Raw genomic sequence first — 17,449 nt, 5'->3', positions numbered from 1 at the left:
TTCCGTTATTGTTTCCTCAGAGAAATTATTTCCTACGGGAGCTATATTGTACCAAAAGGCGTTTTGAACAGTGCTGTATTTCGGCTTCATGTGGAGCGCAGGAGTTAGCACAATTTGGGAATAACATGGAAAGAGACTGAGAATGGAATTCAAAATACAAACGGACAGGAAGCCATACATCATCACACAAAGTAACGTTATGACTTGGTGGCCTCAGCGAGGCCTTCGACAATGCTGTGAGCTGTAGCCAAAAATACTGCAAGAGCTTGAACTTCGAAACTGACTGTAAACTTGTCTTGAATGGCCCCCAGACACCTCGGCCTTTGTTTACAGAAGTCTTTGTTTCCCTCTGACAGTACCAGGAACCTAACATTTTCCTAGTCGAGTATATTTCTGTATTCATTGTCCCTGCCATGCCAGGTTAAGCTGACAGCTTGACAGCTTGGCTGCATGAACGAAAGATTCTTTATTGACGATCTTCCTTATCCTTTTTCTTTGCCTATTAAGTTGAATTCAGTTCTATTTTTTCTGGCCAACCCAGTCCAAGGCTACTTCCTTTAGGAAGTATCAGAAAACTGAACTTGGTCTAGGCAGCTATACTGAATTTTGTGATGAGTCAGGAATATTCCCTTAGCGTGAGAGTTACAGTGGTTTGGCTCAAGACAGAATTCACTGGTACCCATCCCAGCCCTTCTGTGAGCTTGCTGTGTGACTTTTGGGTAAGTCATAACCTTTCTGTTTTTAGTTTCCTGAAAAGTGGAGATAAAGCCACAGTGCTTTTCATCCATCTACCTTGGAGGAGTTTTGTGAAGGTTAGTTAATTAATTGTCAAGACGTCTGCGTATGGGATGTGTTAAGAGAATGTCAAATAATGGGTCACATCAGGCAAGAGAGCAAAAGGGAGTGATTGTGGAATAATTGCTAATTTTTCAACATCTTCAAGTTTCTAGGGCAGTTGTCAGGTAAAGTTTCCAAATTTGATTGCTCTAAAAAACATTTAGATGTCAGGAGAGTTATTTCTAGCTTCATTTCCTTCTATAGGATTCTATGTAGGAGTCTGTTGGGTCAATAATTGTCTTTGAACCTAGGTAAAGTAGAACAAGCTTTGGAGGGGCTTTCGCCTATAAATGTGAGCTTCATTTGACCATATCTTTAAGGATATATTCAATCAATATCCATGCAAAGGAAAAGATGAAATCATTTTCTTTGGGAGTTTGGTTGCCTCTGGCTGGGATAGTGAAGGTTGGCAGAATTGAAGAAGATGGAACAATAGAGCTACCACTCCTTGAGCACTTAATATTCTCTGGAAACTTCATTTAGATTGTCTTATTTATCTAAAAAGCAACCCAATGGGGGGAATGATGGTTTCTGGGCCCTGATTCCTCTCTCACTGTATTTCCTTGGCTATCAACTTATACCTCGCCAACAGAGTAGCCATGGGTCGTGACATATGTGGTCAGTGACTTGAGGGACATGAACTGGCCCTTAGGGACTCAAACCTGTGAATCATTCTGACTACATTAGCATCAGGATTTGGGCAACTGCACTAACTGATAATGAACATAGGAAACATATAATCAAGCATTAAGTTCAACATAAATGACCAAAGTGTCAGCTGGCCTGATGATTCCAGAATCTCATTATTAGAAGGTAGCATGAGTTGGCCCGTATGTTTTAGTTTTGAGCATGTAAATATTCATCAAACTGGAGACACACTGTAGGGAAGGAGGAGATTATAGAATTATAGGACTGCCAGAGCAATTGCTTTTTCATTTTTAGACAGATTTGGTGGAACCAGGAAAAAAGATAAAGAAAAAAAGTGTGTGTGTGTACACGTGTGTGTGCTGGTGAGGGATTGCTTATTTGTTTTGCTCAAATTTGGACAGATTGGAGAAAAGTATGGAACAGAAATCTGTCTTCGTTCTCATGTGTAAAAAAACCAAGGACCTTGTATTCATGGATAGTAGCTTAATGCCTAGTGCTTCAGAACTAGATTGGGACCATCATTACATTCTACTCTTGGAGAGATGGAGCTTTTGGGTGGCCTGCCCATGCCCACACATGGGTTAATGTCTTAGCTAGAAATGGAAACCAATTTCTCTGACTCTCGGTACCCAGACTGCCAACTACTAGAAGAGAAAATAATTTTCTTTAGCAAATGGGGGGAATAAAGGCAGTTGGTAGTAAGTACAGTCTGGTAGATGCAGACACCATACGTCCCATAAAATCAGTTTGTAGACTATGAATGAAGAGTGTTAAAACATAACAAGTTGGTGTATTTTTGGACACATGTAGGGTAAACACACCAAAGAGTGATGTTTTCTTCCTTCCTTCAACAAATACCGTGTGTCTCTTCAAGGCCTTTAAGAGGAGGCCTTGCTTCCAGAGTTGACAGTGTGGGTGGAAGACATCTAGAACTCAAAGCTAAAACAAAAATAACAACAAAACGCACTCACACGCGCCATTTCTTCTTGTCACACATGTTGTGGAAAATGTACATGCGGGGGCCGTGACCCGCGAGAGCAGCGGCTGCTCATGTGGGAGTTGGAGGCGCCTGGATTGTGAGGTACGAGGCAAGGGTAGGTAACTTAGCCAGAAAGCCACACGCGCTCATCTATTTATAGCTCCCGTGGTGAAAAAGCAAAACCAAAGTGTAGCTGCTACCTGCTCTTCCCAACTGAAGCTAACAAAAAACGGATCAGACCTCTTTTTGGGGGCCTTTGTAGTTTCAACTGACACACACAAAAGGGACGACTTAGGTCGTCCCCCTACCCGACCCCCTCAAACAGGTGAGGAAGTCAGACAGGCTGCCCCTCAAACATTCACTCTTTTTCTGCCTGGTCCAGAAAAGCATTTGCTCAATCCATAGCCAGGTGACATGCATGGGATTTTTTTTTTTTTTTTAAGAAAATTTATTGCACTTCCTTCTTCAGGGGAGCTTATGATTTCCACGGAGGAGCTTTCTCTTTCAAATTCATCCCAATTAACACCAAAGTACTACCTAAGACATTTATCTTTCAGAAGATCTTTTTTCCCCTCCAGCTTGTGTGCAAGGCTAACACACACACACACACACACACACACACACAGAATTGCAATTCACCCAAGAACCACAAACAAAACAAAAGTAGCTAAGAGGGCAGAATCGTGCCTTATAAACAAGATCTAATTGCTAGCAGAAGATGAAACCAGCCCCTTTCTGAAATTCACATGCTTTCTATCCTTCCTGGATCCAGGTAACTGGACCTTAGTGCCCTTAGTAGCGTTAAAAGTTCTAAAGCTGTATTTTCTTAAGAAGTCTGCAAGGAGAGCCTATCATGCACTGTTAGAAACTGTTGACTCGGGCTCATGACGATCTTTTTTAAAAGGACAACCTCTGGAGAGTAAGGCCACTTGGCGGTGGAGGTGAAGGTAGGGTGGGGGTGGCATCGCCCCCTAACCGCGTGGTCCCCACCGGAGGGCTGGCAGCGCCCCAGCGCGCGCAGGGTAAGCAGGAAGCTGCGGCGAGGCTGAGTCGCTCAAAAGCTACTGGAGCTAATAGATTGTGGTCATGAGGAGAGCGGCTGCATCTCGGTAGTGATGGGAACACTCAAAAGCATCGTCAAAACAGTTGCAGAAACATGCTGAGCTCTGCACTCCTCAGCCGCTGCCGGCTGCAGCCCTCCTGGAGTTTGCTGGAAGCCGCAGGCTCTGGGCGCCGCTGCAGCTCGGCCCCGTGGCGGTTCCAGCTCCAGCCATTCGCGGGGGGGCGCCGAGCGCCCCGCTTTGCAGTCCCGAGGGGAGTAGGGTGCAAAACGCCGCCCCGAGGGGACTGCGCGGAAGCGCCAGCCTGTTCCCCAAGCCCATCACCCGTTCCCGGGTTGGGCAGTGTCGACTCCTCCCCTGTCACCTACCCCCATCTCCTTGAGAAAGATGGTTTTCCCGTGACGTACAGGGGTTAGGTTGTAACCTTGCACTTCTGCAGGCATCGAAGTGTCACGTCCAGTGTGTGTGTGGGAGGGGGGGTGGCCTCTTCCAGGTGGGACGCTCTGATGGTCTGGCCGGCGCCAGTGAAGATGAGGACTGGTCAGGACTGGGACAGAGGGGCGTTCGATGTTTCAAATCCTCCCGGCTCGGCTTTTCTGACTTGTCTCCCTTGTTCTTTAGTAGATGAGTGTCAGAATCACTCCCCAAACCACGTGGCATGGAGAAAGATCCTGGCAAAGTAACTGAGAGGTCTTGTTTGTGGGGGTGACCAACTCTGACTCCAGAGATGGGTCGCTTCTTAGGGCACCAGAAACAGGGCTGCTCCCGGGCTTGCAAAAGGCAGACTCCTCCAAGAGCTGAGTGCAGTGTTAGGGAGAGGGCCCCCCCCCCCCCCCCCCCGGTTAAGGTAAACCTGAGTACCCTGGGAGCTGGGTAAGCCCTTCTTAATATCACACAGGGATTTCTCCCTCTTTTTTTTTTTTTTTTTTTAATTGTGGCAAAATATACATAACAAATTTTTACCATTTTAGCCATTTTTAAGCATACAGTTACGTGGCGTTAAGTACATACACATTGTTGAGCAGGGGTCTTTTTTTAAATAGCATTTAAAAAATTTTTTTAGTTAAAAAAACAAAACCCATAATCTCACCAGAGACTAACTCTTATGTAGACGAGGCACCATTTTGGTGTACGCTTCCACCCTTTGTTCTGTGCCCCCTACCACTCCCCTCCAATAGGGATTATTTAGTTTTAAAACCTATTTCCCTCCCTCCACCCTGCCTCCACTTAGATTTTGAACATGTTCCAAAATGGGGATCTTAATAAAGCCATCTCATTTTCCTTGTGAACAAGGCGGCCTGGAAGCACTCCTTTCTGTCAACATCTTGTATCCTTTCAGACACCGGTAATTTGTTGAATCAACAACTTGAATATGCCTTCGTTTTGTGTATCAAGGGAAGACCAAAAAAAAAAAAAAAAAAGGAGAAGTCAAATCCCCTATCACAGTATAGAAAATTAGAGCTCAGAAAAGCAGCAGAACTGTGCCCTCCACCCCCCCCCCCCGTGCCCTCCACCCCCGCTCTCCCCTCCGTCTTGGCCTAGAAGATTCCCCGCTCCCACTGCACTCAGCCCTACGATTCTGTGTGGCAGTGTCTGATTCCATCTTATCACTCCAGGGGGTGGAGGAATGAAGAAGGAAGATTAAAGAAGGAAGTTTTTACCTTTTTCTTGAAAAGGAGAAGACAAAGTTCAAAGGTGTATGAATTTGAATTTTTGCGCATAGATTTCTAAATATAGTTAAAATTACTTGGAGCTTTAAAACTTTGAGAGCGTCTTAGAGACCCTGCGGTCCAAACTCCTTCAATTTATAAAAAATGGTTGCTGAGATCCAGAGAGGCCACATATGCCAGAGAAGGACAGAGCTGAGTTCACCACTGCTGCGAGGGAACCTTCATTCATTCACTTAGTAAGCGTTTATTGAGCACGTACTGTGTGTCTGCCCTTGTTCTAGGCGGTGTTTACCCAGCAGTGGAAAGACAGGCAAAATCCCTACCTCATCTAGCTTATCCTGTGCCTGAAATGTGTGGACACATTTACCCTATCAACAACCCTATGAGGTAGGTGATATCATTCTCCACACTTTACAAATGAGGAGGTTGAGGCAGAGGAAGGACTCAGGAGCTCACTCTTCACGGTGAAGCCATTTCCCTATATGTGTGTGCGTGTGTGTGTGTGTGGCTGTAGATATATATTTATTCATTCTTATAGCTATATTTCAATATAGGCCTCTTGAAACTGGGTCCAAAACTCTTCATAGTAGATGACGCCTCATGTGCCTTAAAAAAGAAAATCAGCATAGAAAAGGGTAAACATCTTCTGACAGTCTCTTCTCATGAGAAACCTATCCTGCAGTCCACATCTTGCACCAAACAGATGTATTCCAGCTCTCAGAGTATCGTTAGCGTTTACAAAGCACTTTCATACTCTTTCCTCGAGCCTCAGCACAATCCTTTGAAGTAGATAACATTACCTCTGCTTATGTCACTCGGCAAAGCTGGGAGCTGTGCCCAGGCCTTCTGCCTTCACGACTGGATCCTCATCTCCTGCTAGTAACAGAGGGTCGGTGGTTTCAAAGAGAAAGAAATTGGCCCTTCGTGGAGGAAGGCAGAGTGTTACTGACCAGGATGGAGGCTGTCAGATATTTAACTGGGCAAAGACAGGAGATTGCCATCCCGTATGCCAGTTTATAGCATAATTCCCATTAAAATAAAAAAAATATGTACCCAGCTGAAGATGCAGGAAGATTCCTTGTGCTATGGTAACCTGGACTGGGGAACATTAACAAAAATAAAGCATTCTTCTCCAGTCATGTCTGACTCTATTACTTTTTTCCTTGATTCCTACACAGAACTGGAGAGTTTTCGAGAAAAGAGCAAATGTGAGCCTGATTGTGCTTTCCTGCATTAAGCAAATTTATAGGAAAAATGCGGTAGGAAAATGATGAGATTGGTTCCCGTGTTGAAACACTCCAATGCTAAAGTATACACAACCATCAACTTCCTGGAAACATTTGTCAGCTTCTCTATAGATGAGTTGTGAATAACCTTTCTCTCCTCCTTCGCTCCCTCCCTTCGTCCTTCTCTCCCTTTCTTTTTTCTTTCCTTCCTTCCTTCCAATTATTTTTCCTGCCAAAAGGACCATTTCAGAAAAAAAAAAATGTGTGATGGTGTTTCCTTTTTTCCTCATTCAAAATAAAAAGAGCTTTATTAAGTCTCATGGGAAAAAATATTTTCTTGTGACTATTTTACTGAATAAGAAAACATGGGGGAGAAATCTGAACATCTTTTCAGCCATTAGGCATGTATGAGAAATGGCAAAACGAAGTTGCTAACCGCTTTTCCTAAAAGGGAAGCCAGGAGGGCATGGATTATTCATCACAGGTGTAAATGCTCCAGAGATGAGGAGCAGCCTGCAGACTGAACTGGAGTGTGACTTCATTCCAGCGATGGGGAGGAGGCATGGGCGGGAGACTCTAACTTTGGTCTCTGACTGACTGGGTCTGCATGCTCGGATTTCTGCTGGGTGTCCCCAGTGTTGACTTAGTTACAGCGCACGTGTAGAAATAGTTCCACCTGTGACCTCACGGCAGAAAAGCATACCTCTTAGAGAACCATCTAGAACACTTCAGAGCAATAAGAACTATGGCCTTTGACATTAAATAAATATGGCTAAACAAACTTCTCCTTGAATGGGTGTGACTTCAGATTTCTTTCTGGATCCTTCAAACTAACCTGAGCCAAGTTCTCAAAACATGAATGCCCCAGAAGTACCTTCAAATAGGGTTCATTGTTTTGTTTGCTGCACTTCTCACCAGAACAAGTAATTAACTTTCCAGTTTTGTGGTTAAAAAACACATAACATGAGATGTACCTCTTAACAACATTTTAAGCCTACAGTACAGTGTTATTCACTATAAGCACAATGCTGTCCATCAGATTGCTAGAACTTTTTCATCCAGCATGACTGAAACTTTATACCCATTGGATAGCATTTCCCCATTTCCCCCTCCCCCAGCCCCTGGCAACCACCATTTTACTCTCTGCTTTTATGGGTTTAATTACTTTAGACACCTCATGGAAAACAATATGGAGGTTCCTCAAGAAATTAAAAATAGAACTACCATATGGTCCAGCAATCCCACTTCTGGGTACAAGTAATTTAACATCTTTATTGTTAGCCCTTTGAAAAAAGCGTGTTCACTTCCAGTGGATTTGGAGTGACCTTTGGGCAGAGCTGATGGGTCCATTTGCAGAGAGGTAAATACTTTCATGGCTTGGACTCTCAGAAGTAAAACTCCCTTTAAATCATTTTATGAGGGTTTTCTCTTAATGGAAAAGGAAAGTACTGTTTCATCATGAACACATTAAAACCCAACAAATTAGAGAGTGGGAATTGGTGACACAATGATTGTGGTGTGGTTTCTCACTGGGAAAGTAAACTAGAAATCAGACTTTATAACCTTATAATATTTTCAGCACCATTCAACAATGATCTCAATGGGCCTCCTATGGGTTTATAAGGGATGTTACCTGAGATTATATCCATATACGTTAAAAATCATGCACAACACATCTATTTTTACGAGCGAATGGCCCTCCGCTTGATCACCCCACGGAATGAGAGGTGTATTCCTGTCACAGCTTTAAAATTATACTTAAAAAGAAAAACACTCCCTCCTCCTCTTCCTTTGAAGAGAAAAATGTCTGAGTTCCATTTGTGAGAGTAAAGAGAAAGGCATTTTGTTTTCCCCTCTCACACCATTTTCCACAGATAAAAATGGAATATGTACTTTAACTTAAACAACTGCGTTGCCACAATCACATTAACATTCATCACCTTCACCTCTTTGCTTCTTATGGGTATTATGTCAGGAAGAGAGACTTGACTCTAACTGGTGCTTTCCATTTGTAAGTTTTCTCTTTAATTTCCTTAGAGTCATTTTCAGAGTCATAAATTACTATTCGATCCTTTCCTGTTCATCTGACACCCTCTGCTTAGAACACACATCTTCTCCACAGCACACAACAGTTTCTGGTCTGGGTTCTGGTCCACTTCTGCTGCTAAGGAGCTGTGTGGCTTTGGACAAGTTATTCCATCTTCCTGGGTCTCTGTTTTCTCATCGCTGAACTATGGGTTTTAGACTAGAAAGACGATGTCTAAGTTCCTTTGAAGTCTCAAAATTGTTATGATGTGGGGCCAGGTGTTCACTAGAGCTGCTTGGTAATTTGCACCTAATACCAAGGACGCAGCATCATAAGATCTTTATTTCAACAACTGGAGTTCACGGGTAAGTTTTCTAGAGAAAAGCTCAGGGAGAGGGTGCGATGGATGGATTTCTGGAGAGAAGAATTCACTCTTAACCGTTCCTGTTTTAGACAGCGTTCTAACACCATCGCTTAAAGCAACTAGTCTCTATCTTAGGTTTTCTATCGTTTTATAAAAGTAGCAATCATTTCAACTGTAGATGTGTCTATATCAAAATATGTTGAAGAGGAAATCCCTCAGACATTGTTAGAGAGCATTTAGTGTTAGATTCCTATCGTTCATTAAGAAGGTGCTCACAAATATGGCACACCATCAATATTGATCTGGAGATTCTCCTGCATCATTTCTGAGCCTCAGAGAGGCCATCGTCACTCTTGGATGGTAAGAATGGAGAGTTGAAGTGCTTGTTAATGATTTTGGTCCTGTATCAATATAGTCTCATCTGTTTTCCTTAAAACCCCATAGAAGGGCTATAGTTGACCTTTATTTGGAGAGGAGGGAAGTAGGTAGAGGTGGCAGGGGTGGAAGAAGGACAATTCATTGTCCTTATTAAAATATCATACCAATCGATCCTGTGTTACTCTGTGAAAGTGAATGGCGAGTTTTGCATACCGCAGAGAGTCAGGTTAGTATTTGGGAAATGATTGGACACAATTCAGTTCTGTTTAAAAGACTTTTCTGTTTAAAACTAGATAGTGTCAAAGGATACAATGAAGTTTGATTAATTCCTTAGTCTTAAGCAGAGCATGCCTGCTAGCACACCATTAAGGTGGAAGCTGAGATAACTTCTGGATGCAGCTGGTTTGACATTTCGTTGGGATTGGAGTGTGATTAAACCCACATACAGTTTAACTTTGTTTTGAAAGGAGAAGCAACAGGGCATACTGGGAAAAGTGTGGGCTCTGGCTCTGAATTTTGGCGATAATTACTGATCCTCATCTTCTGTCTTCTCTTTGTAAAATGGATATAATATTTATAGCACAAGGTAGTTGTGAGAATTAAGTCATTAATGTATGTAACTGCTCAAAATATGTTGTTCTTCTTTACTCCCCCTCTAATAGGGAAAGTAGCTTGGGGAAAATTCTATGGAGTAGAAATCTAGCAATTAGATATTCTAATTTTGTCTTTGCTCTTCAATTTGTTTGAGATCTTGTTCTTCCGTGTTGCAGTAGAAAGGCAAATAAGGGGTCAGATTGATACTTCTATAAATCAATGTAACTAACCTCAACAGGGCTGTCATAGCTCTGCAATTCCATTATGTTTCCTGAGTCAGCTTGTTCTCTCACTTTTTTTTTTCCTGAGGAAGATTCACCCTGCGCTAACATCTGTTGCCAATCTTCCTCTTTTTGCTGTGGAAGATTCGCCCTGAGCTAACAGCTGTGCCAACCTTCCTCTATTTTGTATGTGGGTTGCAGCCACTGCACGGCCTCTAACAAGTGGTGTAGGTCCGCCCCCAGGAACCGAACCCGGGGCACCAAAGCGGAGTGTGCCAAACGTAACCACTAGGCCACAGGGCCAGCCCCTCTCCCACTTTTTGTAATGAATTTCAAGTGTTCTCCACTCAAAACCTCTGATCATCCTTCTTCCTCCTGCCACATCTCATGCTGTTCCTTCTGTCTCAACCAATGACCTTGACTCCTATATCATGGATAAAATGGAAACTATCAGATGGCAACTTCTCCATCTTCCTGGTATCCAAACATGACGACTTCCTTTGTCTACACCTATTCTTTCTTCCTTCCCTTTAATTCAATAGAGGAGATAGACCATCTTCCAGCTAAAACCAGTCTCCCGTCTTTGCTTTGCATCCCGTCCACTTCCACCTTCTTGGGAAACTTACATGATTGACAACCTCTTCTTCTGTGTATTCACCATCTCCGTCTCTAACAGGATCTTTTTGTTGGCATTTCATTATACTCACTTCTCTCAAGGTTCAAAATCTTTCCCGTGAAACTCTCTCCATCGTTTCTATCCTTCTCTTCTGCCTATTTTCTTTAAAGCGTTCTTCATACTCAACGTCCATGCTTCCTCACCTCCTGCTCACTCCCCTGACAAAGTTCATCACTTCATGGAGTCAGCTTTCCTTCAAGTTGTCAGTGATCCCCATGTTGCTAGAGACAATGGTCTCTTTCCTTTCATCTCCACCTGAATATCTCCAAGTCACTTCTAACTCAACACGTCCCAAACTGAACCTCGGATCTCCTCCCCTCGGCCTGGTTCTCTTTTGCCCAAGCCTTCTTCTCTCCTAACTTCCTTGTTCTTGGCATATGGCACCGGTTTCCCTGACTTATTCTCTCTTCCTCACTCTTTCCTATGGAATATGCATCATCATGTCCTTTTGCTTTTACCTCCCATATATCTCTTGGGTCCATCCACTTTTTCCCATCTGCACAGCCTCCTTCTTATCTCATAATCTCTATAGTAGACTTTTACTAAGTCCCCCTGACTGGACTCTATGCAGTCTCTCAGCTATTCTCAACAGTGGAGGCAAAGTAATCTTTCTGAAATATTAGTTTCATCATGATACTCTCTTGCTCAAAACACAAAAGCTTTTCACTGGTCTCGGGCTAAAAGAGCATGCTGTCTCCTCTGCCTCTGATGCCCTTTTCCCTTGATGCTTCTTTAAGTTGATTCTTTTCAGATATCACTTCAAATATGACTTTGCTGAGCCTTTCTGGACTCCCCAATCTAAGCTGGTTACAACTGCTCTTGTCACTGTGGAGGTTTCACATTTGCATGATTATTAGATTTATTTAGACAGACAGTATTCTCTGAGAGCAGCGTGGGTTTACATATCTTTAGCTCATCACTGAATCCTCATGAAAGAATAGATAAATGTATGAATAATATTGTTCATGAAAACTGTACACATTTTTAGGACAATGACAGAAGAAAGAGAATAGAAATGTATACTTAGGACTGTTTTACTAAAATGGGGAAATTCCCGGGGCCAGCCCAGCGGCGTAGCAGTTAAGTGTGCACGCTCTGCTTCTGCAGCCTGGGGTTCGCGGGTTCAGATCCTGGGTGCAGACCAATCCACCGCTTGTCAAGTCATGCTGTGGTAGCGTCCCACATAAAGTAGAGGAAGATGGGCACGGATGTTAGCCCAGGGCCAATCTTCCTCAGCAAAAAGAGGAGGATTGGCAATGGATGTTAGCTCAGGGCTAATCTTCCTCACACAAAAACATGGGGGGATTCTCCTCCTGTAGTAGAGACAACTAGCTGTCCACCACAAATTCATGTTTCCTTCCATAATATAGAGTGATTGCTGGGAGGGGCTGTTGTTTTGTCAGAGATTACATGTCCAGCCCCTTTGCATTCAGCTGTGGCCATGCGATTAGTTTTTGCAAATGAGATACAAGTGGAAGTTACCTGTTTACTTGCCAGGCCAAAGATTCTAAAGCAGCTGTGTCTTTTTTCCCTGCCCACAGATGGAAAGAGAGAACTGTGAGCCCCTAGGGAGTGGTGGGGCCACAGAACTGGGGCAACATGAACCTCCAAATTACCACAAGGAGGAAAAATGCCTGCTAACCAGTGACACCCATATTGACTATTACATGAGCAAGAACTGATCAACTAAGGGGACGGGGGCAAATCTGGCCCTCCACTTATTTATGTAAATAAAGTTTTATTGGAACACACAGCTATGCCCATTTGTTTATGGATTGTCTGTGGCTGATTCTACACTGTAATAGCAGAGTAGTTGCGAGAAAGACTGTAACACCCTCAAAGAATACAAAATTTACTATCTGGTCCTTTATCAAAAAAGTTTGCCAATACCTGGTCTGCTGTGTTAAGCAACTGTGATTTGGGGCTTAATTGTTATAGCATCAAGCATTGCTCAAACTAGTATACCTTCCTAAGCATAAATATTATGCCTCTCTGCACTCTTTCATTAATTGATACATCTTTCAACAAGTAATTCTTGAGTATCTAATATGATCTTAGTATTGGGGATACAAAGGTGAATGAGATGTGATTTCTGCTCTCAAGAAGCTTATAGTTTTGATAGGGAGATAGGGGAATCAATTGGCAATTAAAATATGGACACGATGGTGGCAAATGTAGGACGCTAATGACACTTGTAGGAGGGGGACTTATCCCAGACCTGGGAAAAGTGTGTGCTGAGGTCAGGTCCCCCAAGGAATAGACTCTGAGGTGGATATTAATGAGCTGGAAATTTATCCTGGAGTGCTTTCAGCATCAACATCTGTGGGGAAGGGAAGGAAGCAGGATCAGGCAGTGGGGGAAGTTGGGTGGTGATGTTTTCACAACAGAGATCTCAACCAAACGCACAGGGAGCTCTGAACCTTGGGTGGCCCTTCAGAGTTGGGACAAGGGTGTGACCTTGTGCGAGGAGGTTCTTGTCAGCTGAGTGCAATTCTGGAAGAGAAGATGGAAAACAGTACTCTCAGCAGCCGGGGGATACGGTCTTCAGCCCTGAGAGGGCCGTCTTATGGTGCACATAAGAGGCCACCACAGGAAGGTTCTGTGACAGTCCTGGGACAGAAGTTATGTCTAAGCTTAAATCCAAACTTTGAGGAGGCGTTTTCACCTTGAAAAAGGAGGGGGCAGGAATGGGTAATGGAGAGTGCCCTAGGAAGAGAGAGTAAAATGTTCAAATCACTAAAAATGAGAGAGAAGATGGGAAGATTAGAACTGTTCATTTCACTCTGACTGACCAGCGGGTTTCCATGAGCATAATTCCTTCCTCTGTCTGATGGAGGAAGAGAGGGAAGCTGTCAAGGGGGCATGACTCTTGGTGATTTGCAATTTCAGAATACCTACATTCCCCGAAGCTCCAGGTCATAATTAAATTTATCTTACTTTTTTTAAACTAAGTATCCTCTATATAGGTACAATTTACCTGAGCCTGAAGTCTGGGAGCAGCTTGACGAGATCTGTATTAGGAATGTGATATCTTTATTCTCACACAGTTTGAGTTAATTATCTTGAGTCACTGCTTTCTCATCCAAATCATGATTTCTCTATCTCCTGAAATTCTCCATTCTGCTCAGAAACCTATCTGCTCCTTACCAAACAACCTTGATTAACTGGTGCGGATGTGAGTGGAATCGTAGAATCCTCCACCCCAATGGAAAACAGCTATTAAATGATTTATAAACACAAACAGGGGCAATTTGAACAATTAGGGTAAATGGTAAAGTGATGGGGCTTACAGTTTGAAACAACAAAATGTTGTTCGGTAACTTAGAACACGAGTGTCCAGCCTCTACAGCAGAAATGCTTCACAAAATGTGTCAACTGTAAATTCCCAGGAAGGACCTTTCAATTTTAAATCCCACATTTTGAATTCTGTACTCCTAAGAATATGGCTTATCAGATTCTTTGAGTTGATAAATTGTGAATCTATTTCTAAACTTCTGGCCATCATCTTCTATCTTTTTATTTTGTTATTGTATTGCTAGTTCATGATATTCAATTTAGAGCAAGATTGAAATTTAAAAATCATGTATGTGTTAGTACGTTTCATGAACAGCATATTTAACACCCTGTAATAAACATACGGGCATTTAAACATTTAAGCAAATGTTGATTGTGTGTTATTTGTATGTATAGCAACCTAAATGTAAGTAGGAAGCGCAAAAATGAAAACAAATATCCTCTAACCATTCATTCACCTTAGGACCAGAATATTAGAAATTTAAGATCACCTTCGTGCCCCTTCCTGATCCCATCCTGGCCTCTCTCTCCTCTCCCAAAAGTCACTACGACTCTGAACATTTATCCTTTCTTTGTTAATAGTTAAAAAAACTATACATATATTTGACTTAAATAGTAATTTTGCTTGTTTTGAGTGCAAGAAAAATACCGTATTAAATTTAGTCTTCGACAGAATTTTGTTTTTTTATTCCGTTTCATATATCTAAGATTCACCAGTGCTTTTGCATGCAGCAACAATGTGCTCATTTTCACAAATTCTGTAGTATAAGTATACCACAATTGACCCATTTTCTTGTTGATACACATTATTCCAGTTTTTATTCTTTCTATAACAAACTGTGGTGCTATGAACAGCTTTTATATGTCTCCAGAAACATAGAGATAAAAGTTTCTTTTGGATATATAGCTAAGAGTAGAACTGCTGGGTTTAAGGGTGTGAAGATGTTCAACTTCGTAAGATAGTGGAAATTATTTTCCAAAATAGTAGCACCAATTTAATTCCGACCGGCAGGGTATAAGACTTTGCCTTGCTCCCCAGAACAGCCAACACTTTTTGCTATGAGTGGTTGAGTGGACCCTGGAACCTGAGGCCCAGATTCACATTTCTGCTCTATCATTTACTAGCTGTTTGACCTTCAACAAGGTCCTTCACTTCTTTTTACCTCCACTGTTTTTTCTGTAAAGTGGGGTTGATGGTGGGCTTCTAAGGATTCTATGAGAATTAAATAAGCGAATTTATGTATAGCACTTAGAACAGTATCTGGTTCATGGTAATACTCTGTAAGCATTTGCTATTATTTTCTTAATTTTTGTCAGTCTGATAGATGTAAAATAACATCTCATTGTGGTCTAATTTTGAATTTTCCTATTTACTAGTCAGGTTGTTTATCGACCTTTCTTCTATTATGTCTGTTTATATCTTTTGGTCATTTTGTTATTGGGTTGTTCATCTTTTTCTTCTGTGTTTTGGAGTTCCCTATATATTCTGGATTAAAAAAAAATTCTGTTGATTCTATTTTTTGCAAAATATTTTTTCTAAGGTTGTAGATTATTTTATCACTTTTTAAATGAAGTATATAATATTTCTTTTTGTGGTTAGTGAGGTTTTTTTATTTGGTATCATGTTTAAGAAATCTTCCCCATTCTGAATCATAAGGATATTTTTCCCATATTTTTTCTAATATGATTACAATTTTGTGTTTCTTAGTTAAGTTTGTAATCTATAAGGAATTTATTTTAGTAATTAATGGGAGGCAGGGAACATTTTTCACATCTTACATAGGCATAAACAATGATCTCAGTATCACTTATTGAACTATCTTTTTATTTATAATCTTTTCTCCAGTGAACTACAATGCCATTTGACCTGCATAACAAGTTTTTAGATGTGCATTTGTCTGTTTCTGAGATGTCTATTCTGTGTTATTGATCAATTTGCCTATCTCCACACCAATATCATTCAGTCTTAATCACTATTATTTTGTAATACATCTTGGTATCTGATATGAAAAGTGCTTTCCTCTTATTTTTTCGTTCTTTAATAGTATCTTGGGTATTCTCAGTTCTTCCCTTTTTCTTGTAAATTTTAGAAACAACTTGTCAAATTCCTTGAAAGATTATGCTTGAATTTTGTTTAAAATTACATTAAATCTAATAATCAATTTAGGAAAAATTAATTCCTTGATGATATTCCTATCTATGGACCTATATTTTTTAGGTCTTCTTTAATATATTTCAATGAAGTTTAACTTTTTTCTTTACAAAGGTCTTACAGTTGTTTATTGGATTTATTCCTAAGCGTGAGGTTTTATATATAATGTTACCTTTGGGTATAAATACAATTGCTCTTTACATATTGATCTTATATCCAGTCACTTGGTTAAATTCTTTTGTTAATTCCAATCTGACTTTGTAGATATTTTTGTTTTGTTTTGTCTTTCTCCATATTGACAGTCATATCAAGATCAAATAAGGATGGTTTTATTTTATGCTTTACAATTCTTACCTTTTATTTCTTTTTCTCGGCATAATGTGCTGGTGTGGATTTTCAGTATCAATTGTTCTATGATTTCCTTTGTTACACTGCTCATTGTGCTTTTATTTTTCAAAGATGTACTAACTTCATCGAGTTGTGAGAGGTGTCTGTTTATTCATTTTCTCTTCTCTGAAGAGTTTGAGTAGGTGTGCAATGACCTATTCCTTGAAAATTTGCTAGAACTCGCCTGTAAATCTGTCTGACCCGGTGGTTTTTGCTTTGCTTTGTTTTATCTTATGGGACCTTTTAAATGACTAATTCAGCTTCTTTGACAATTCTGGCTTCTTAATTCTTCTTGAGTCACTTTTGGAAAATTATATTTCTGCTTCTTACTTTGTGCTTTCTATTTATTTCTCTTTTCTATTCTTTTTTTCTCCGTTCTTATTTTGTTGGATTGCTTGTTTTCTTTATTTTTTAAAAAATTTAAATAAAATAGAATATAAATATCAGAATGTATGATAGTTACATAATAAGATTAGATAGTATTTTGTGGATTTTTGTTTCAGTTACAGGCATGTGGGTATTTTGTCTTTCAGCCTAAGATGTCTGACAGACACTGCGTTAGTGAAATTTTGGTGGTACACCCTATCAGTTTTTGTTTATTTAAAAATACCTTTATTTTGCTTTTATTCTTGAAAGATAGTTTTACTAAGTTCAAAATTCCAGGTGGAAAGTTAGTTTCTCTTAGCAACTTGAAGTTATTATTCCACTATGTTCTGGATTTTTCTGTTGTTGTGAAGTCCTGTCACTGTTTGTAAGGTCTTTTCTTTATCTTTGCTGTTTTACAGTTTTACTATGATTTATCTATTTCTTTTTAATTTATTTTGCTGTTTTACACTGAGTTTTTGAATTCATATCTTTCATCATCTGAAATATTCTCAACCATCATCCCTTCAAATATTGCCTCTCCTCCATTTTACCTTTCCTTTTGGAACTGTA

This window comes from Ceratotherium simum, chromosome 32 (assembly GCF_057802395.1).
Source record: "Ceratotherium simum simum isolate JZ-2026a chromosome 32, ASM5780239v1, whole genome shotgun sequence".
NCBI classification, from domain to species: domain Eukaryota; kingdom Metazoa; phylum Chordata; class Mammalia; order Perissodactyla; family Rhinocerotidae; genus Ceratotherium; species Ceratotherium simum.
This window is presented reverse-complemented; position numbering follows the sequence as displayed.